A 17,454-nucleotide genomic window follows, 5' to 3' on the forward strand; every position below is an offset into this window, starting at 1 on the left:
GTTCCAAGCATTTAGGGCTCGACTGGGGCATCCAAAGGACCCTGCAATGAACTAGAAATGATAACCTTTGGGACCCCCAGGAATGAAGAGCTTCATTATTATTCATAGAAGGCTTTATAACTGTTGGGACTGGTCCAAGAGTTAGGAACACATATTGAAATAAATGAGCAGGAAGCCTTAAATGGTTTTCAACTCAAAAAATGAAAGGCTTTTTTCTACAGTGGAAGAGATGGGGCATGGAGCATGAATAACCCATGAGTTATATTACACCTGCTTGGGCCTTGGTTTTCCCCACCTTGGTTCACTACCTCCTGGAGAATACTCATTCTCTATCATCTCTGTTGATCCCAGGTAAGTGGCGTCATGCCTTAAAATGAGATGCGTTTCTTAGGGGGACGAGCTAGAGCTCTAAAATGGATTATTTAGGTTTTTGTTGACCTGGAGCTGTGAGAACAGCCCCATTGCCTAAGCAGAGTTCTGAGAAAAGAGTTGCTTTCATTTTTTAAACAGAAGAACCACAATCCTTGCTCTGTTCGGATCCTTAGACAAATCAAATAAATGAGCAAAAGAGGGCTCACGAAATCGCCAGTTTTAACTTTACCCCAGTGCCACAGATTTTTCTTAGAGATTTTTTTTCTCTGAGTGTGGACCACGTACAATATTCTGTTCAGTTTGTGCTGTCTAATGAGATCCCAGCCCAAGGGGATGGGCTCCTACAATAATGTCTTAATGCTAATTACATTTTAGAATGGTTAGGGCAAGAATAGTTCCAAACATACTTGAGGTAATAACTAGTCCTTTATCCAGAAGGTCAACAGTTCAATCAAACAGAGAAAAAAAAATAATGAGCATATCTTAAGAAAGAGTTGGAGTGGTTTTGTACAAGAGCTCTCATTAAGTCTACAAGAACACTTAAAATACTGGTAGAGCTAGGTAATTCTATATTTCCCTTTTTAACTCACCGAAAGCCCCTGATTTCAGGGAGCAGTGTCTGAGAACAAGAGGCAACAGGCAGGTGAAGGGGAGAAAGTGTCTTGTTAAGGAATTGGCTGGAGTTTAGGTTAGGGATGTGTGCCAAGACTGCAGCGCAGAGTTTGGGGGTGGGGGACAGACGTGAACTTGCTGATGAAAGAGCAAAGGAGATGCTAGAGAGTTATAGGTATCAGATGAGGCCCCCGGGCCAGTCTTCTATTACGGTAACAACATGGCTTTAAACCGTGGTGACAGTAAATCTCTCGAATAATTGTACATCAAACCACTGTACACAAAATTACAATCTGCTCTCATGAATGCAGTTTCCATAACAGTGTCAGAACTTTCCCCCATCTTCCCATTTTTCTATGATTTCTAATGAGCTCAAAAGAGGAGCAGTTGGAAACTATACCCATCGCTTTCTGTTTTAAATGACTCACGTTATCTTTCACTTAGAAGGGCCTAGTAATTTAATCTATTTTTAAGATATTTATTGAGCACCTATTATTTGCTCGGCAATAGTCAGATGGCTAATCGTTTTAGAGAGGATTCCTAAAAAAGACTTTCTGCTCTGCCAAAGATAAAGTATTAAAATAACAAAACAGCTCAAGGATTTTTTTCCCCCATGTGCTAAAAAGTGGTGTTTCTCATCCTCCAAGAGCCCCCCAACTCTGCACAAGGAGGTCCTTTCTTTCTTTTTTTTTTTTTTAAAGATTTTTTTATTCATTTATTTGACAGAGAGAGATCACAAGCAGGCAGAGAGGCAGGCAGAGAGAGAGGAGGAAGCAGGCTCCCTGCTGAGCAGAGAGCCCGATGCGGGGCTCGATCCCAGGACCCTGAGATCATGACCTGAGTCGAAGGCAGCGGCTTAACCCACTGAGCCACCCAGGCGCCCCAAGGAGGTCCTTTCAATGAGGGTGTGATGCAATCTGGTGTTGTGTGAAGCGCCAGTCTAAGAAGTAACCATTTTAGGGGGACCGCATTCCGGAGAGAAAACACAACTAAGCAGGGAAACTGAAGAAGGAATTTTATAATTTAAATTATAGGGAAACTTCTGAGCTGAAAATCAAGTGACAATAAGAGGGACTGAACTCAGTAACCTTTAAAGAGGATTTTCAAACGTACGGAAAAGACAGAGAAGAAGAAGAAAATGCCTGTATGTACCCACCACTCATAGAATTTTTATGAGTCTTTGTAACAAACCCTGTTCCATGTCAGAGGGGTCCAAAAGTTGCTCAAGTAAAAACCTTTCTGTGTCTGAGGCCAGCCTCTGGGGATAAAACCTTTTTGGAGGTCATTGCCGGCTGAAATTCTCTTCTATCTTCTGGCCACTCCACCAGGAGTTGTTACTGGTGGGGGAGGGGAGGGTCTGGCAGATGCTAGCAGGGCTCCTGCCTTTCGGCACCTCACAGTCCATTCGAGGGGATCGATGCCCACATAAATAATCTAACATAAGGCTGATAGGAGTGCCCGGGGAGAAAAAGATTAATTCCGTCTGGGGCTAACCCCTCAAGGTTGGCTTGGATTTAGGAAGGTGGCTGTGTGGGGCCTGGGGTAGCTTGAGCAAGAGGGAGGGCCTTGTTCTGGAACAGTCTGCTGAGCAAGTCTGTTGAGCAGACTCCGGTCCTTGGAACCGAGTATATGTTCTCAATGAAAAGTGTATGCTTTGGCTATTAAAAAAAAAAAAAAAATGTTGAGTGCCTCTAGCTTATTGATGGCGGGGGGAGGGGTGTCAATGCCCTAATTTCTCTCATTTCCTTTTTCAACTACCGAATTGCCACTAAGTCTTACTGAATTTTTATATATAATCCAGCTGCTTTTTAAACCTCATAATCATGTAATGCAGTCATAATTTACCTTTGGAGAGCATGTTAACAATTTATAAATGGCTTTCTCTATACACATGATGACATTTGATCCATATACCCAGCCCGTAACACCATAGGCTCATCTCCTCAAGTTATTTCTTTCAAGTTACTTTGAAGTAACTACTACTTATAGAAACTACTAGCTGTAGAACTCAGAAAAACTTCCACTAGCAGCCTTATTGTGTTAGAAGTGCACACCAGGATAAAGGCAGCATTTTGGGAGTAATGAAGGAAAGGGTCTCGAGATAGACAGTGATTATCACAGAGAGACGACAGGATTGCGGTTCTGGAAACGAGAGTGATGCAGAAGGTAGAAGAACGGATTAAGCGCAGGATGGTGGTCCATGGCAGGGGCAGGGTGGGGGAAGATGGTGGTACTTAGCACAGTACTGGGCACTCAACAAGCCCATAGTTGATATCTGTTCAGCCCTAAGTGGGGTTGGGTCTGTATCTTGAGCAGTTCCAGCAGCACAATTCAAAAATATAAAATGGTGACTTTTAGAACACGGCTACAGAATAAAATGAATATTTTTTATAACACTGAGGAGAGAGTGGTTCAAATCTGGGGGAAGGGAGGAACGCTCATCACATTTGACACATCTATGCTCTCTCTTCTTCTGCAACATCTCCATCTATGGTAACTTTATAAGCTGCTTTTCACATAACGAATCGGTGCACTTTTGCAACTACTTCATAGAAGCTAAAACAGCCAGGACACCGTGATTGTTGTAATCTAGCCGGAATAAGCCTTACTGACTTCAGATACATCAACATATCCATTTAGCCTGATGCAAATCAGTTTACTTTTCTCCTTAGAGACATGATGTGAAATGAAATTAATCCAGTTGCAGCAAAGTGAGTGAATTCAGTTGACTAAACCCCTTTTCGTAGAGAAGAATTTTGTTCTGCAGCTCATTTGAAACAAAATCCACATGGCAGTATAATGCCGTCTCTGGAACTGAGCAAATGCATTTATCCCACTTTTATTTACAGCTAAGTTCACATCAGAGCTGTTTCCTAGGATAGTGTACTCTATTGTCCTTAGGTGAGGGTCGCAGTGAAAGCATTTGCGGGACAACCAAAATGTGACAATGGCACTTAGCCTAAGGACTGTCTCTCCAACGGGACTATGAACTCAGCAAAGATCAACAACTCCTTGGAGAGAGAGAGAAGAGAGACTAACAGAGACCAACAAAACCATGCCTATTCTTACACATTATCTCTTCTCTGCCCTCCATTGTCAAAAGGGCAGTCAGCACACAGTGTATGTTTAATAAATACATTTTGGTGGTGACTCACACAAGCAGGCAGGACCTGGAGACGGTCCAGAGAATATCAAAGGGATGAAGAGGTTGGGGCTGTGCAAATGCAATTGAGATCCTCTGCCCCAAAAAGGGGAAGGCTGGGCGTGGCCATTCCGGATGCAACTGAGGTTGCTGAGTGTCACAGTATGTTAGAAAGCACGTAGCCTCCCTGGTGGGATGAAAGGAAGCCAGCTGACTTCCCAGGAAGAGGATTTGGGGTTAGGAACGGGGAAGAAGGCTCAACTTAGATGGATTATAAGGCATCAACACAATCTTTAAAGAAATCTTTCCCTGGAAATTTTACAGTTGAAAAGTAGACAATCTTTCTGAAATGATTGAAGTTCGGTACAGCAAGGAAATGACCCAAGAACATCATAAGCTCTATCCCAGTACTGACCCCAGGATTTTTCACCAGCCAGGGTCAGGACCTGGTTCGATTCTTGCCTACCTTTCTCCATAGCTGGAAGCACGTGACCCCTTCCTGCAAGTCAACAATACTGTAGACTCTGCACTAACCCTTCTCTCGGTTGGGAAGGATTTAAGACGTTCGCTGTGGCTGAATACTTGGCTAGATCATATCAGGTCACCCCCGCTGCTGCCCTGGCTCAGAGATATCCCAGTTCCAGCAAATGGGATTTTGTCTTACTCCTAAGTCCTTGTTTTACCAGATTTACCTGAAATCCACTGCATACTCTCAGGCTAACATCTGAAAGCCTTTCTTGTTTTCCAGGCCTAACATGATTTTGGGATCATATCTAGCATCTGCTCTAGGACTGAAGCTTTGTGTGTCTCCGGTCCATTCTCCCCCCCCCACCCCACCCCACCCGCCAGTTCATACTTAGGGTCTAGTCTCTGAATCCCATCCCTGTTCTGTAAAGTTGACTATCTTTGTGCACAGAGCACTGATGATTGTCTGTCCTAGATGTCTCCTCTAGCTTGTAGCTGGATCTCCCACTCCCTTCCTTCCATGTCCCTACCACCATCATTGGGCCACTGCCAAGCCTATCTGTTCTTTGGTCATATCATGACATGCCACAAGGCTCCACTTGCTTATGGTGTTCTATAATGTACAGTTGCACATCTGAATCTTTCTCTACAAACTATATACCTCTGTAACAGGGTTTCTCAACATTATTACTATTGACATTTGGAGCTGGGTGGGGGCCGTCCTGTGCATCGCAGGGTCCTTAGCAGCATTGCTGGCCTCCACCCACCCGATGCTAGTAGCAGCCCCCTCACCCCCAATTGTGACAACTAAAAATGTCTCCAGGCATCGCCAAATGTCCCTGGCAGGGGGCGGATGTCAAATCTCTCCCTGTTCTACAAGAACTCAGAAAGTCAAGAGTATTTTAAAGCCAGTTATATATATTTTGAGAAATAGCTAGATGTATATAAAGTATTTAAATCTGGTAAAAGTTTAACTAACAACTCTAAACTCTTAATCAACACCAAGTGGAATTTTAGAATTGTATCACGACACAAGAGGGACGCTGGGTAACGTGGTGCGAAACCTTGCACCCTAGGTCGGTTCTTCTCATATTTTAGTGTGCATAAAAATTACCAGGGTGATCTTTTAAAAGTTCAGATTCTAATTCAGTAGGTTTGAGGCAAGGTCTGAGATCCTCATTTGTAATAGGTTCCCCGAGTGGTATCAGCTGGACTGGTGGTTGAAGTTGGGTCGCGAGGCCCTAGATCAAAATCACTGGGATGGGGTGGGGGGTGGACATCTGTGAATCTTAAGGATTACAAGGTCATGAGAGCAACATTCAAATTTGCATCCAAATGACAGATTAGGAAAACGTGGATGCTCCCTGAACCTTTCTATAAGAACAAAACCACTCACAAGAATGGGTTTTGAAATACGACGTTTCTATTAGCTTAAAGTTATAAAAGTTATACAAATTAGCCCTGAGTTCTCTGCTTTGGCCGGGAAAGAAAACTTATGAACCACTAAGTTACTTTGGCAAGACTTTTAGGGGTTTCCAAAGATCTGACAGAAACCTAAACTTCAAGGTCTTTGTAGTCCTTATTCTACTAACGGAAGAGGCCAGGGCTGAGGATGCCAATGGGGGAGGGGAAGGAGAGAGAAGAATCACTTTAACTGAGGCTTTGCAATGGAACAGATATATGTGTTCATGTTTACTCAAATTACAAATCAGGCACTGAAATCGTACTGACATCACGTGATGGTACTCTAAGCCCAAATCAGATCACTCAGCTACAGCTTAAAACAGTCGCAAAAATGGATGCTATTTATTTTAACGGACAGTGGTAAGCATAATCAAATCTTCCAAAAGCTGCTGAGAGCCTGAAATAAAATTTCCTCTTTTCACATAATAGTGCCTCTGAGTAACTTTTACTTGGAGTCTGTAGACATCTGACTCATTGTTGCGTATCCTTGGGAAGGAAAAGGCCACTCACATTTGTTCCTATTTTATAGCCGGAAAGATCGAGGATCACTGGTTTGTCTAAAGATGGAGATATGTCCAGGCTTGCAGAAAATTTACTGATAGGAGGAAGATAATTAAGTCCTGACCCTGATCTTCCAGAGGGATCCAGTATGAGACTAACCATGCCCTCAGCAGCAAATAAATACTCACCTGCTAGGAGGGAGAACTAATTCACTAGCTTTGAAATATTTTTTTAAGATATTTATTTTTTTTAATTTTTAAATTTTTTTAAAAAGATTTTATTTGTTTTATTTTGATAGAGAGAGATCAGTAGGCAGAGAGGCAGGCAGAGAGAGTGAGGAGGAGGAGGCAGGCTCCCTGCTGACCAGAGATCCCGATGCGGGACTCGATCCCAGGACCCTGAGATCATGACCTGAGCCAAAGGCAGAGGCTTTAACCACTGAGCCACCCAGGAGCCCCAATTTTTTTTTTAATTTTTAATTGATTAATTTATTTATTTAACAGAGAGAGAGAGAGAGAGAGAGAGAGAGAGAAAACAAGTAGGCAGAGTGGCAGGCAGAGGGAGAGGGAGAAGCAGGCTCCCCCAGAGCAGGGACCTCGACATGGGGCTCAATCCCAGAAGAACCCTGGGATCATGACCTGAGCTGAAGGCAGACACTTACCGGCCTAGCTACTTAGGCACCCTGCTTGGAAGTATTTTGATAGGCTATTATCAATACGGCTTAGTATGATAGGGATAAATTTCTCTACATTTAAACCTGTGCCCAGAGTTTTTTTGTTTGTTTTTAAATCAAGAGTGTAAGTACAGAATAAGGAAGATCTGGCTTAGTAGTCAGGCATGGGAACTCACGGGTTTTAGCTGACCACAATTTCGGTATGAGTCAGCTTTGTGACATGAATGCCAAAAAGGCCAATGCAATCTTGGGCCATATTAATAGAAATATAAGGTATAGAGGAAGGGAGACAACGGCTCCATGGCACTCTGCATTTGTCAGAGGGCTCCTGGAGAACTCTGTCCCATTCTGGGCACCACCATCCAGGCAGGACCTTAAACTGGAGTCCGTCGGAAGTGAGCACTTAAAATGATGACAGCAGCCAAAACCCCATCTTAGGAGAGTAGTTAAAAGAACCAAGGCTATTTAAGCTTGAAGAAGAAGACAGAGAGAGACGTAACTGGAAGAGAAGAGCAGGCAATCTGGGAAAAGAGCTTAAGGGACAGTTTCCAGTAGTAGAACTTTAATTTCTGGCTCCTCAAGGAAAAATAATTCACGGAGACTTCTCAACTCTTATCATCTGCAAAATAAACGGATCATCAGCAAAGAAGATCCTATTCCTCCTATGATTTCTGTGGAGGATGCGAATTTGTGGATGTAGTTATGTCTCTTTGTCAAGCCACCTCTCTCCCCTGCAGTGGCACCTCCTCCAGGAAGTCCTCCTTGCTCCACTTGCTCTGTTAATCCCCTTGGCACAAGCTGTGCACTGCAGTTTTCATCTGTCCAGTTCCCCTAATAGCTTGTATGTTCCTTAGGGGAAAGGATCCATTTGGTTTTGTTTTTATTACCCTAAGTGTTCTCAAGATATCTGCATACTGTGAATTAGGGATTGAGGGGATGTCTGCTGACGGTAGCCCAAAAATAAATCAAAGTAACCAGACGGGTAATTTTTTACAGCATCTATATGACAGAGCATTATAGCGAGCTCTCTTGATGATAATAGCACCTAATTGACCCTTCATTTTATGAGATAATTTGAGCTGACAATATTGGCTCTGTAGTAAATCTTGCTTTTCCCTACATCTTGCATTTTAAAATAAAACAAAACAGAACAACGAAGTTTACTATGGAAGAGCTCCATCTACCTTGTTCCAGGTCTTGGGAATCACTCTCCAGCTACGGGATTTTTTGGACTTCACACTTTCTCCCTGTTTGTTTATTAGGATTATTTATGGGGAACCAGTGTCCAGTCACAACATGGTACAGGATCTAGTTGATAAAGTGAATTAGTAGTCTACTTAACAATATTGGTCTAAGAGACCGAAATGTCACAAAATCGGTTTGGCTAAATAAGAAAGCACCATATTATGCATTTTATAAATATAAATGAGATATTACATCGTTCTATTTATCAAAGATCTAAAATTCTTGTAACAACGGATGTTTCTTCTCAAGGGTCCTGCATAGCAGGTTAAAGAATGGTATTGTCCCACTCAAGGACAGAGGAGGGAAGGGAGCCCACTAGGTCATCCACGAGGCTAAGGAAAGAGCACGGAACATAGGAGCAAAGTTCATGCTCTGTCGTTCTCATCAGTGGACAGTATTTCTTCCCATAGTCAATGACCTGACATGGGACTGAGCAAATTATACGCTTCTCTGCAAGAAATTGTTATGGCTCCATTTGACGGCCTGAAGTTCATTTGGAAAATTCACAGACAAAAAGGGCTGAAAACCAGGGCCTCCAATTTCATATCTCTTGCTATTAATCACAAATAAAGATCTGTGGCAACCTTCCCAATTATGGAGGTAGCCAGCCTGTCCCTGCCAATAGTCTTTGGCTCAGACTGGTCCAAAGGCCAAGAATAGGGTGGCTCCTGCCATCCGGGGGAGACCTTTGGATCTGGGGTTCTATCTGGAAACTGACATACAGAGCATGAGAATTTTTCTGCCTGTTTTAGCTTCCCAGAGAGACTCAGAGCTAAGCTGGGGCTACATCATGGATTTTGTGTACTTGGCAGTGTATGTTATAGACAACTTTAATAAATCTGAAACAAATGCTAACACAAATTCTCCTAATTATACTGACCCAAAGATGCCCCAGGCAGCTCCCAAAGTGAAGGGCTCGGTCATGTCCTTTCTTGCTTAGGGGTTTCTGTGCTCAGCGCTTGTAGGCCCTCTTAGGAGTCTCCCAGTTTCCAAGCACATTTCAGGGACATTAGAGGAAATAATTCAATAATGAAAAATCGGGATGGAAGGTTTAGGTCCTTCAAGAGGAATAACCTTTATAGAAGGATAAGGTTTATCAGCCCCAAATAAGTCCATCATCTTTATTTATTTCCATATTATACTCTGGACTACCCAAGAGGGATAATAAATAACCGTGGTATGTCTGTCTGATGCAGAGCACAGAGAGCAAAATCACGGTGAGGCAGTCAGCCCTGCAGGAAAATGAAGCAAAGAGCAGAACGACACACAAGCAGCCACAAAAGCACTACTACGTTTATAGCTTCTAAGGGGATTTGGGCATCGCAAAGGAACCGATCACGAATTGGACACCAGCTTTTATGACCTACAGGGAAGGGTAAAAGGTCTTGTCCTCTATCACAGAAAAGGTCATTTTCCTCTATTCTCAGACCCAGTGGGATTAAGTGATTTGCAACAGAACTAAAATGGCTTCAGAGCACCTATGGTCTAACCTCTCACTTGACTGAGAAGGAAACTGAGGCCCAGAGAGGTTACAATGTCTTGTTCAGAGTCACGCAGAGAGTTTCCAGGAAAGCCAGAATTCGGATTTCCAGAAGCTCATCAAGGGTTCCTGCTTCTTCAGAATGTAGTGCCCAGACTAGCGTAGCAGAAGGAGCCCTGAGTATCGACTTCACAACCTTGGTCTTAAGTCTTGGCGGACATTAGCAAAATGACCTTGAAAAATTTACCTGACTTCTCAAGCTTTGGTTTTCCCACACTGCAACATGAGAGGTAAAATATGTGGTGTGTCTACCTCAAAGATCAAATGAGATCATGTGTGAAAACTCTTTTTAAAGCCTTTACAAGGCTCAGGGTGAAATAACTTCAGATAAAGGAAATTCTTCCTGTCGAGGATACACGAGTAGACTCCATGGGATTCATGGACCACTGGAAATTCTGCATAAAGGTGCGTGTGGATGAGTGCTAGCTAGGCACACTTTTCTTCCTCTGGGGAGTTTCTAGAGCTTTCATCAGCTTCCTAAATGGGTGGCTGACATTCTCCTCCAACCCCTACTTCACCACTGCCAGTAAGAATCTATGTACTATGGATATCAACATATTTATGATCAACTTAAAAGGCTGATGTATTAAAATATAACTATTTTTGTGTATTGAATGTAGGTCTGAGATTTTCCTGCTAGCTTTACTGATTCAATAATCTGTGTTTTTAGAACATCAATCTATTTGGGGGAGGGGAGCTAATCTGACTTCCCATTTTGCTCCATAAAAGACTAAAAATCTATGGCCTATAAAATGACGAATAGAAATTTCAAATTACAAATCAACCAAGGTTTTTATTTTCCTACTTGTGTACTTCCCTAGTAATATTTTTTGGTTATCTAAAAGAGCTTTCTTTAAAATCATATTTAACAAGAAAACTATCTACTTATTATTTACTGAGTTCCTACTGAGTTCTCAGCACTTTGTTTCCAATATTTTCCCATAAAGCACTAGACAAAAGACACAAATCATAAGCCATTTGTAGGCTGCCACATTATGCCCATGGTTCTAGAAGGCTGAGCGGTGTGGAGAAAAACAAATGAAAAAGTATTATTCATGACCAATTGATCAATTAGGCTGCTTTTCGTTAAAAAACATAAAAAGGCAGAACCGATTTAGCAATGACGGTGTTCGAAGTGCACAAAAACATTATTAATGTTGGATTTTTTTTCCCTCATTTATTTTTAGTTCTGTTTAGAAAATTACACTTGAGAGCTTTCTGTAACAGCATTTAAGGGAGTGGGTAAGATAGCCCTGGAAAGCTTTTGTAATGCTAATAAAGGGGTAGGGATGGATACCGGTTTTGCCAAGCCTTTTCTGTATACAGTTACATGTTTCCGAAGCACAGACTGACTTCTGCACTATCTGAAGGTATGAGATAACCAGCCAGGGAAGTCAGCTACTTACGAGACTCCTCCACTGTCCCACTGAGTGGGGTCTTTTACAAATCTGACAATGGCTATCCTCCTGTGTTTAAGTGGTAAAATCTTAATACAGTACAGGAATGCGAAAAATGAGAGGGATTTTTTTTTTCTCTCTTGACTATATCAAAATATCATCTCCGGCCCCACGGCCCTGAGGACTCGTAATTCCCCTCTTGTATTATTCCTTTGTGTTTGCTTCCTTCCTATTCCTTCATAGTTCTGTATTTTTCAGTTCCCAGTGATATCTTTTGTTTAAAGTTCCTCAGACAGAGCCTTAAGCTATATAAATGCAGTAAGTGCACTCATCTGTGCTTAATGTAGTGCTATCATTCCGATGAATAAAACCTAAAATCTGCTTTGGTTGCAACGGTCCCAGACTTTCAATAACTTAGAGTAACTTAAAACCTGGGTGGCGTGAGGTCCCATTACTGCTTCCCATTCAGTCCCATTTCTGTCATCTCTCATTACGGGTTCCAGTCTTCGGAGATGCAGTCAGACTGCCTGGGTTCAAATCCAGACTCTACCACATACTAATTAAGTGACCTTGTGTCAGTTTCTTAACCTCTCTGCACCTGTGCTTCCTCACTTGCAAAAGAAGGATAACATAGCCCTTACTTCTTTGGGTCTTTATGAAAAGCAAATGAGTTCATACCTATAAAGGAATAGACCCGTGCTGGGCAAACAACACTAGCAGACACCATTTTAGGGACTTTACAAGTATACATTACAGTTGCACCTTGAATAGGTGTGGGTTGGGGCACTGCCCTCCATCCCCACCTCCTGTTCAGTCAAAAATCTGTGTGTGACTTTTGACTGTCCCCAAACTTAACTACCAGTAGACAACTGTGGACCAGAAGCCTTACCAATAACATGAACCCTCGATTAACACCATTTTTGCATGTTCTGTGTATTATACACTGTCTTCTTACAATGAAATAAGCTAAAGGAAAGAAAATATTATTAAGAAAATCATAAGGAGGGGCGCCTGGGTGGCTCAGTGGGTTAAGCCTCTGCCTTCAGCTTGGGTCATGATCTCAGGGTCCTGGGCACGAGCCCTGCATCGGGCTCTCTGCTCAGCAGGGAGCCTGCTTCCTCCTCTCTCTCTGCCTGCCTCTCTGCCTACTAGTGATCTGTCTGTCAAATAAATAAATAAAAATCTTAAAAAAAAAAAAAGAAAATCATAAGGAAAGGGGCATCTGGGTGGCTTAGTTGGTTAAATGTCTGCCTTCAGCTCAGGTCATGATCCCAGGGTCCTGGGATCGAGACCCACAATGGGCTCCCTGCTCAGAGGAGAGCATGCTTCTCCATCTGACCTTCCCCCTTTCATGCTCGCTCACATTCTCTCTCAAATAAATAAAAATTTTTAAAAGATTTTATTTATTTATTTGATAGACCGAGATCACAAGTAGGCAGAGAGGCGGGCAGAGAGAGAGAGGGGAAGCAGGCTCCCTGCTGAGCAGAGAGCCCGATCTGGGGCTCGATCCCAGGCCCCTGGGATCATGACCTGAGCCGAAGGCAGAGGTTTTAACCCACTGAGCCACCCAGGTGCCCCTCAAATAAATAAATATTTTTTAAAAGAGAAAATTATAAGGAAGATATACTTACAGTACTGCACTGTATTTATAGGAAAAAAATCCGAGTGTAAGTGGATTTGCACAAACAAACCCATGTTGTTCAAGGGTCAACTCTATTGAGTCTCTAAAACAATACGATAAGACAGGTACCATTATTACCCTCGTTTTTGTAGCTTAAGAAACTAAGGCACAGAAAGACTAACTTGTCCTATCTGGCCCAGTTAGTAGCTGGAGGACTGGCCTCAAACCCATAGCAAGCACTCAATAAATGTTACTTACTATTGTTGTTAGAATTATAGCCTGAATTTATACAGTCAATAATATCTGCTATTGCTGCTAAAAATGATGAATTTGTATGTCTAATCCTTCTTCAAAGTGCATTAAAAATGTATATGATCCCCAGTGGAGCAGTCGATTTTGGCAAGGATTATCACCTAAAGCCATTAGGTGACATTTGTTGGGAAGTAAGATACTACCACAGTGTCGAAGCGTCACCCCCTCGGAGAACTTGTTAACTGCAAAAGCGGAAAAACTACCTTTACAATGAGAGCTCCCTGGAGTGAGAGCACTACCGCGAGCCATGATCAAACCGAGAGTCACAAATAGAGCGACAACCTGGCATTTTGTGCTTCCTGATGAGATGCGATATGGAGCACCTTATAAAAGACATTCAATCGAAATCTAATCAATGCGTAGGCCAGACGTGGGCATTTACAGGAAATACAGGGGGTAGACGAGCAAATTAAATGACACCATGAGGCAACAACAAATCCAGAACGTGGGACATCCTTCAAGATAACTGGCCTAACCCTTTAAAAAATCCAATGACGGGGGCGCCTGGGTGGCTCAGTGGGTTAAGCCTCTGCCTTCGGCTCAGGTCATGATCTCAGGGTCCTGGGATCGAGCCCCACATCGGGCTCTCTGCTCAGCAGGTAGCCTGCTTCCCTTCCTCTCTCTCTGCCTGCCTCTCTGCCTACTTGTGATCTCTGTATGTCAAATAAATAAATAAAATCTTTTAAAAATAAAGAAAAAAATCCAATGACAATAAAAAGATATAAAGCCCAAATGTCAAAATGTGTTTTTCTTTATAAAAATTAGACCCTACTTTTTTTCTTCAAAGGTATAGACAGCTTTGGAGGTCAGGTGGAGAAGTTTAGATATGGTCTAAATATTAGATCATGCTAAAGAATTACTGTCTGTCTTCTTAGGTATAATCACATTGTTATGGTTCTGTAGGAGAATGCCCCCATTCTTAAATGTGTACCCAATTATTTAGGAACGAAGTGTCACTTTGTCTGTAACTTACAAGTAGTTCAGAAAGAAATACACAAAGATGGAACAAATATGGCAGAAACATAACGGCTTGTGAGCCTACAGGTGAGTATAGAGGTATTCATTGTACTAATATTTCAGCTTTTTTTTGTTTGGACATTTTCTTCACTTTCTTCATGAATGTCTTACATCTTCTTTGGAGAGCATATGAGATTTTTATCTTCATGTACTTAGTAATAGTTTCTTTTAGTTCTCTATAATGATTGTCTGTGAATACATATCTAAAAAGAAATTTCTAAAAATCACTTACTGAATTTTTACTGGCCTAACCTTACTGAAACCTAATAGCAATGCTGAAGAGTGCTTAGGGCCTAATACAGGGCCTGGTACATAATGAAAGCTCAATAAATGTTTATAAGTGCTTATTTGTTAAATTTATTTTGTTCCTGAGAATTTTAAGATCCCAGGAAAGAAAGAAAGGAAGGAAGAAAGAAAGAATGAACACATGAGGCTGTGTTCTTCCTTTCCAGATCAATATATGCTTTAGCAAATCTTGAGATGGACAAAATGGGGGCCAATCAACTTTATCTTTTGATTCAAATAACAGATCACAAAGATTCTTGCCACATTTTGAATTTGTTTTAGGAGAGCATGAAAATAAAGAATCTGGCCCCAGGACTAAACCAGCAGCGAACCGTTACTTATTTAAGAATTCCTGATGGAATCACACTCAATGACACATTTTTGAACAATTGTGGACTTTTTTGGTTCAGGGAAAGAGGCAAGTTCTGCTTAAGGTAAGGCGTGAGCGCCACAAGGCACCAACACCAGTGGGCATTATTCTCTGAGAATCAATAAACTTATGAGAATTGGGGATCATTTTCACTCTTCCAGAAGGCAATGGTTCTAAAAAAAGAGATGGCTTCAGGTAGTAAGTGAGATATATTTTGTATAAAAGTAGAAAGAAAATGATATTCAAAGAAATATTTAATAATGATACAATTTTGCATTTTCATAGTGCCTTTTTCCTAAGGCACTTCATATATCTATAGGAGCTCATTTATTCTCATAGTATCCCTGTGAAGTAGAGAAAGAACAACTGAAATACAAGAATAAAAGAGATTTTCATCAGGGCGTAAGATGCGGAAGATACTCAAAAGAATATCATGTTAGCAATAGGGATATTACTCAGATCGCTACTGAGCAAATCAATAGCATCCCTCCCCTCTGCTTCAGTAAAGTCATTTAAAAAAAATAAAACCTATTACAATTTAAGGGAAACAAGCTTACAGTTTCCTCTAAGGAAGGCACTCCAAGTCCAGTCTAAAAAGGTAGTTTTATTCAATGATACAGGCCTTCTCTCTTAACAGAAAAACAAATCAAAAGGAGTACAAATCATGATTTTTAAAACTTGAAATTTAAATGCCCTTTGATGGTTCTGTATTTACACAGTGCTCTTTATTTAATAGTGGATACTTTTGCAAAGAGCTTTGCCTTAAAATTATATTACAAACATGAAGTTTTATAAATAATACTGGGTTGTTCAAGCAGTGTCTACTTACACGAAATGTTCCTTATGAAACAAAAAATAAGAAAGAAAAGTCCCACTAAGGAACTTACCAGTCTATGATAAATGCAGCTTTATAGAACAAAAGATACTTCAGCCTGAGATTTCCTATGCTCAGATGACATAACATGAGCACATGTAATCTTTTTCATCAGATTTTTAGATCCTAAACATTTCCCTCTTAATTTATCTGGGGATGAGTATTTTCAGTAATGCGCAGGTTAAGTTACCTACACCTTATTAACAAGGCCTCATTCCAGTTGTATAAACACGGTATATTTAAGTTAGTGGAGTCCTTGGTGGGTATCCTCAACCCTCATATTCAAGAGTGTTTGGGGCAAAGAGCACAAAGGAGGAGCTGTCTTCAGACTCAATGCCTGAACTGGACACCATCTTAGGGATATGGTGCTAATTATTAATAAAGAGACAAAAATAAACAATACTCTCTCAAAACCTATTTCAACAGAAAGTTCTCTTTTTGTAAAGAAGTTCAAAGTGGTGTTCTTTGTAAAGGTACCATAAATTCTAAGAGAAGTAGAGATGTAAGTAAGAGAGCAATCCTGCGCCCCCAGTGCCAACATTCATTCATTGTTGCCCAGACCTTCATCCCCACCCTCAACTGGGTTTCAAGGCTGACTAAGGAGAGGTGGGATTTTACCTTTGTGATGGGTCTAAAGTTCCCCCTGGGATAGCTCAGAAGCCAATTAGTGGAGAATTTTGTGTGCTGGGCTGGGTAAGGAACAAGTTCCTTTGCTGGAAGTCGAATCCCATCCCCACAAGCATTGTTACGGCAAAAGATTTACAGACCTTCGCGGATGGACCAACATATGAGTAGCAATATTTCAAGAACCCATGGGATTCATTTTAATTAGATTTGACTCATAAAGAACATTCTGCAAATTATAAAACAGTTCAAGATCTCTATAGAGTATATGGCCCGATGTTGTCTAATGACATACCTTTTTGAAGAGAAGAGATGGAGTCTATATCTTGGCTTTGACACTGAGTTAATAGTATCTTCTCTTCCAAGAAGGAAGACAAAGTCAAACATCAAAATTACTGCATTTCAGAGTACAGATCCACGTTGTGCTGTCTTCCAAGGACCACACTAAAATAGCGTACAAGTTCACAGATCCATTAATAGTGCCTCCTCCTGCCTAACTTCTTACTCCCTCCTCCAAACTGCCCCTAGCCAGCCCTGCAGTCTGTAGGCAAACCACACAGGAACTAGCAGAAACCGGGCTTCAGAGAGTTGGGTGTGAGCCTTACATTATGTGGTTTTGTTTTCTTGCTGCCAGAGTTGAACTAAAATGCAGGAGGTTCTCTGAAGCACTTTTGCTTCTATATGCTTGGTTTCAATTTTAACAATTTCCCTCCGAACGATTCTGTTCACATACGAAAATTTCAAATCCTGGAGACGATTCATCAATAGGCCGCTGCTCTGAAGGAAAACTCTCATTCTCTCCCAGTACATCCAAGATTCCAGAGAAAAATTTAGGACTTCTTCAGGGAACTTATTTAATATCACCCTGGGATCACGCACAGAGCTAAAATCCCAGAGAAGATGCTTTCTTAGTTCACTCAGCCCATATTACTCTTAGTCC

General features: G+C 41.5%; 1 protein-coding gene across 1 annotated transcript in view; it reads right to left on the reverse strand.

The window, feature by feature from the left end:
* LOC111157579 (GRB2-related adaptor protein 2) overlaps positions 1-17,037 on the reverse strand; it is a 61,574-nt gene extending 44,537 nt beyond the window's left edge. The window contains exon 1 of the mRNA XM_022519116.1: positions 16,810-17,037. The gene's annotated coding sequence lies outside the window, so the exon portion shown is untranslated. The remainder of the gene's footprint in view (positions 1-16,809) is intronic.
* Positions 17,038-17,454: the final 417 nt, after the last annotated feature.

This window comes from Enhydra lutris, unplaced genomic scaffold, assembly GCF_002288905.1.
Source record: "Enhydra lutris kenyoni isolate GAN:26980312 unplaced genomic scaffold, ASM228890v2 scaffoldscaffold55, whole genome shotgun sequence".
NCBI classification, from domain to species: domain Eukaryota; kingdom Metazoa; phylum Chordata; class Mammalia; order Carnivora; family Mustelidae; genus Enhydra; species Enhydra lutris.